Here is a 5892-nt window from a genome sequence, read left to right as displayed (position 1 = left end):
CTAGGTATTACATAATAATTTCAAATTTGAATTTCTTCGCAAATTTGTTTTTCCATCTTGTCACATACGTCCAAATCTGGCACTGAATCCAACGCGACCCAACAAGCTACGAACTTCTGAGGGTGTCTGCGGTTGACTTGAAAAGTGCTATTAACAGTGTTACAGTTCCCTGTGGCAAGAGTTCCTGCTGGATCCACACGATGGATTTCAAGATCCATGGCAGTCGAATATCCTAGCAAACAACGACCTGTTTTGACAACAACAAAATCTGCCACAATCTTTGTTTTACCAACAGAGTCTTCTGACTGAAACTAACCTTTGATTTCAAGCGCACGACCCACATAAGCAAACAACTTTCTTGTGCTTTCTCCTTAACAGTGTCCATCCTTATAAGATTGCTCGCAGGTCCAGAATCAACCAACACTTCCCTATTTACTGCCCCGATGCTTACACAAAGCACTGGCTCAGCAGAAGCGGTCAAATTGCATGTCTGCTCTTCTACGGTAAAGGCAAATGAGTCATTCTCACCTGGGGGTTTCAACGATCCCTCTACAAGATTGGCCTAACCTGATTTTCCTGGACTCTGATGTCTTTCTCCCCGTCGTTAAGTGGTACTTGTTTTTCCAAACTTTGGGATCCTTTCCCCCTTGTAACAGCTAGCATAGTGTCCGTACTTGCCACAATTACTACACTTCCGTCCACGAGCTGGACAATTGCCGTCTTTAGCCAAGTGACCCTCTTTTCCACAGTTGAAACAAACCCTTTTACCTTTCGATCCACGCCCAGACCTTTGTTCGACAGCATTAGTCCCTGCTCCAACACTTGCTCCAGGTTCTTGTCGGTCTTGACTTGGCGTAACCATTTGACTCACTTGCTCACGCGAAGCTTCTCACTTTCGGACCTTATCCATCGCAGCCTCTAGCGTAATATTATTCACCTCGAGTAATTTCTTCTTCAGTTCAACATTGGGGAGCTTCTCGATCAGATGATCTCGCAAATTTTCCTCCAAAGCTACGCCAAAATTGCAGTGACGAGCTTGTTTCCGTAAACGAACCAAAAATTTGTCAGCGGTCTTCTCCTTGGTCGGCGCAAGTTGCCGAAAAACCACAGGCCGCCCAGACGTTGTATTTGATTTAGGTGATTAGAAGACAATGTATGAGAATACTTTGAGAATTGCTCTAAATAGTACTTATATGAAAGATTTGTATAAAAATGTCTTACCTTATGTTTATCTTGCGTTATTTTGACATTTCTGTTCACACATTTCTGGGAGGCACAGGGCAATTTGCGTCATGCACATTACACCGTGCTATGGTTCCTGGGGAAATTTTTACCGGAATAGGTGGGAAATCTCTAGCGTGTTAACTCACTGCGTGCAGCTGATCGAGCGAGCGTACAAGCTAAAAAATTTGCATGACGCAGATTGCCCTGTGCCTCCCCACGGTTGAGGGTGACTTTTGTCGCTATGGCGCGGTCGCTTAGCTAAAATTTTGAATCTTGTGCCCAAGATAATTTTTCACGCATTCAGACAAAGCAAAAGTGGAAATCCAGCGCTCGAAAACGAGCGTTTCTCGGGCGGTTAAAATAAACTTTGGAACCTAAGGCGAAGGAAATCAAAAGAAGAATTATCGACGGCTGTATTGAAGCAATTTTGGAGAGATTCGGCCATTTTAGTGGTATTTATGGAGCTTCGAGTGCACACCGTTGGTAAACTAGGTCGCCTGCCTTTCGTTTCTCTTTAGGGTAAGCACAACGTCGGAAAGAAAAACTCGTCTAAACGGCTTTAAATCCCACTCCACAGGCCCAGAAATGTCAAAATAACGCAAGATAAACATAAGGTAAGACATTTTTATACAAATCTTTCATACAAATACTAATTCGAGCAATTTCATAGTATTCTCTTACATTGTCTTATAATCACCTAAATCGAATACAACGTCTGGGCGGCCTGTGGAGAAACATGGCCTTCGAATGGCACATTGTCCACGGCGCGAAAATGAGCATCAAGCTTACGAAGACACACTTCATACTCGTTATCCTCCTAGGCATTGATCGGTCCTGAATCCGAAAGGACTTCGGAAATATCTTGGACTTCCATGCCCGCTAAATGAAGTAATTGAGCTTTCTTTCGAGAGGCGTTCGTAATTCCTTTGCCATCGATGTAATATTGGTAAGATCGCTTCCACTGTCGCCACCGCTTGGCGACCTGAAAGTAAGAACCGGTTAAATCTTAGGGCGGCAACGCTCGTTCCGCTGAGTGCGACATCCTCGTCGTCAATTTGTAGTGTTCAAAGGCCACAAAGGCAAGCCACAAAGGCTAACAGCTGCTTTTAAAGCAGAACACACGACCGTACACACAGTACATGCTTTCCCGCTCACTACACACTCTTCGCATCCCCGATGTACTCTTATGAGTAACCGCTGGGCTACTGACATGTAATACACTACAGCCTTCCACTGCCACCCACTGCAAATGACCCCTTTTTCGCCAAATTAAGGGTATCCCTTTGACAGTCTGTTATCATCCGTGCAAATACCGAGAGATTAGGCAGCGTAGACTTGTTCGTAACTCCTAACTTAAAGTCACGAGAATAGCCAAAGTTGGCAACGTTATAATCAGAAGCAGTACTTTTAAATTTAGTTTTTGAGGCGATTAAAACTAATTTATTTGATATGAGCTAGTTTTAAATATTGTCATTATAAATATTTTTACCATTTTGTAATTCAAAGAAAAATTCAGCCAACCAGAGAAACAGACAAGACGGGTTAATAAGAACAACATAAAACACCAGTAAACGAAGCATAAACCTTCAGGTAATCAGTTTAGTTAATGGAACGAGATTTGGTACGTTCAAGTCAAAAAGTCAGTCGGTTTTATATTCGGCATAAAGGTTAGAGTTCAAGCTCAATATTCAGTTATTGTCTGCCCTTTTAGTTTTGCAAAAAGTTGTATTTTAATATTTTGATCATTATCCAGTTTGTAGCAGTTCTTAACAGGTTAAACTGTTGTTACCAATGATTGGGCATTTGTTTGGTACCATTATTGTAGAAGAAACTGTAAAAGGTTTGCAGTACTGATCCATCAAAGTATAAGAGATGGAAAGTGCTGGAAACCGTTGATAGCCTCCTTAATTAAATACTTGTCAGATGCATGTACTTACAAATAAGTTAGCCTTAGGTTTTCAAATATTCCTTCAGGCAGCACTTCTATTTTATTGTGGCTAAGGCGCCTGCAAAAAACAAAATCACATATTGTACCATTACAGTGAGACAGATCGACCCTTATATGCCACACCTTTAAGATGATTAAAAGTATCGACCCCTCGAACGAAGCTACCCACAAGAAGTAATGAAAGGAAAACACTGTTAAATGTGACAGTAACAATGGTTGTTACTTTCAAAACTTTACGGTCGTTTGCCCTTAAATTAATCCGCATTTATCACAGTAATCGAGCGTAAGCTGAATAAGCAAATTATATACAGTGATATATTGTCCCATTTGCATCAAGCCACCAATAATAATTATTGTCACCAATTGTAATCATGATGTGGCCCACGACAGTTAAAACTTAAATTATTTGTTATGAGCCACTTTTAAAAAGTTTTCTGCAATTCAGCAACATTTTGACTGACAGACACACACACAGACAGTCGGACAAACAGGCAGGCAGACAGACAGACAGACAGACAGACAGACAGACAGACATGCAGGCAGGCAGGCAGGCAGGCAGGCATGCATCAGGCATGGAGTTGGACAGAAAAACAGGCAGGCAGACATACAGTAGATATACATGTACCTCCAGTCTGACAAAGGCACCCCTTTTTCGTAATAACCTCCTGTATAGTAATCTCCACCCACATCCCTAAGAGTAAGTGTTGTTATTTTCGCTGGGATGCCTGTGTACCCAGTCCCTCTTGCGTCAGAAACACGAGTGATGAAAGGACTCCTATCTTTGAACTTTTTTATATTGTTTAGGGTTAAAGTGAATCGTGCTGTTAAATCTGTTGTATATTAACTGCATGGAAGCTGAAATATAGCTCGAACTGTCAAAAATCTGATGTATATGAAAATTTCCTTGTATAGTTACTGATTGCGTGTTTTAGCAAAATACCGTCAAAGTGAAGTTGGGATCATCACCTTACTCGACCTGTTTGCTGTACCTGAAAAATTTCTACCGTTATAAGCGTTGGTCTTTTTTTTGGACTTTGCTCCTTTGCGATGCAAAATGTGCGGATACTGAGAAACTGCTCATCCGTTAAATTTGGTTAAATTTGGCACCCGTTCGAGGTAAATAGCTCGGGGTAAAGATGCTGGTTTACGCCCGACTCTTAAAGAATAATTCGTATACTGCCGTCGCAGTTACTGTGCCAACAGTATCACCGAAGGCATGTAAACAACAAAAAAAATGGACTGCCTTTGGCTGTAGCTAGACTGCAGGAAATTCTTACTTTATTAATTAGGTATTCCTTGAACTTGCAACAATGTTTCACCAGTTTCTCTATTTCTAGCACTGAATCCCATGCTAGGTGTTGCTCGCAATCCTCTCTGCGAGTCGATTTGTGGTATAGATCGTCTTACCCAGGCTGTGGGACTTGTCATTTCTAAGAAGCAAAGGCCCCACAGCCCCCTTACTCAAGCTGTGGGACTTGCCACTCCAAGAGGGTCAAATACTAATGCCTAACTAGTCAGAATTTCTCTCTTACTAGTTTCCACAGAACCTTAAGTAAATATCACGACCATGGTATCTTTCTGCTTGCTCCAAGAAAGTCTTGGTAACTTTGCTTCTTTGGCTTTCATGCACAAATTTTCCTTGTCATATATTTTCCCTTCGTCTCTCAATTCAGCGTTAGCCACCACCGCATAAGAGTGGCATGTATGTAGTTCAAACTCCGCTTGTCAATATACTAAGACTGTCACCTTTTCAAATTATAAATTGCGCCCTGGGCAGTGGTAATTCGTCCACTAACGATCCTCAAAATCTTCGTGATATTTGTCTTTCAAGTTTTCTAGCTGTTGCTTTAGAGTTCCACCAAGAAGAAACAGTGGCTGTGTTGAACCGAACAACGGACTAGTGAGTATCAAAGCCTAAACCTGTGTGTACTTGCAAGACTGACTGCTAAAAATCGCCACAAAGCGCAACAGCCAGCTTTGAAACGGTTTTGAACCAGCAAAATCCAGAGTATGTTTTTGAGTGGAGGCCCAGTCTCCAATCTACAATCGTTTAAGGAGGAACTATTCTGATATTCCTTAGCTGATGGGTCGAAGATGATTCGTATATTTGTGCTTTCTGCTTGTTTCTCTCCTGGGGGTCTCTGGCACGGTTCACGGGTAAAAAAATAAAAATAAATAACGAATCACGGATATTAAAATTTCATTTTTCCGAATAATAATAATAATGAGAATTATTTTCGTCGAATGACGAAAATAAGCAAGTAATGTACTACTTTTTTATCTCGCTGTTACCCAAAGAAATTCACATTTACGTTTCACGGCAAATCAAATCTGCTAATGACGCATCACAAAAGTATCCCCTCTTTGTAAAGAAGGTCAAAACTGCCTTTCTTCCTAAGGCTAATCATTAACTCTCTCCACGGTTCTTTCCTCCAGTTGGTCTTGGATTTTATTAACCCTCGGACGTACAAGCAAACTCATACCCCCACCATCGTACAAGGGGGGGGGGGTGGATGGAACCCCTCCCCGGAGTTTTCGTTATATTAAGGCGTAGCGAAATTATTTTGCTCTCAGAAGAAAGCCCGTAGCTTACTCTACAAGATGGCATAATTTTAATTGGCTGTGACGTCACATGACGTCACGTGACGTCATTAGAGCCGCCATCTTGGATCCGCCATCTTGGATTTCAACATTTTCTTAGAAAGTCACAAAATAACAGA

At 41.6% G+C, this 5892-nt stretch overlaps 1 pseudogene; it reads right to left on the bottom strand.

The window, feature by feature from the left end:
• Nucleotides 1-604: 604 nt before the first annotated feature.
• LOC144640207 (uncharacterized) lies at nucleotides 605-2266 on the bottom strand (annotated as a pseudogene).
• Between the last annotated feature and the right edge of the window lie 3626 nt (nucleotides 2267-5892).

This window comes from Oculina patagonica, unplaced genomic scaffold (genome assembly GCF_052425735.1).
Source record: "Oculina patagonica isolate OP01 unplaced genomic scaffold, crgOcupat unplaced2, whole genome shotgun sequence".
In the NCBI taxonomy this organism is placed as follows: Eukaryota; Metazoa; Cnidaria; class Anthozoa; order Scleractinia; family Oculinidae; genus Oculina; species Oculina patagonica.
The sequence above is the reverse complement of the archived record's forward strand: the minus strand, read 5'-3'. Positions and strand labels throughout refer to the sequence as shown.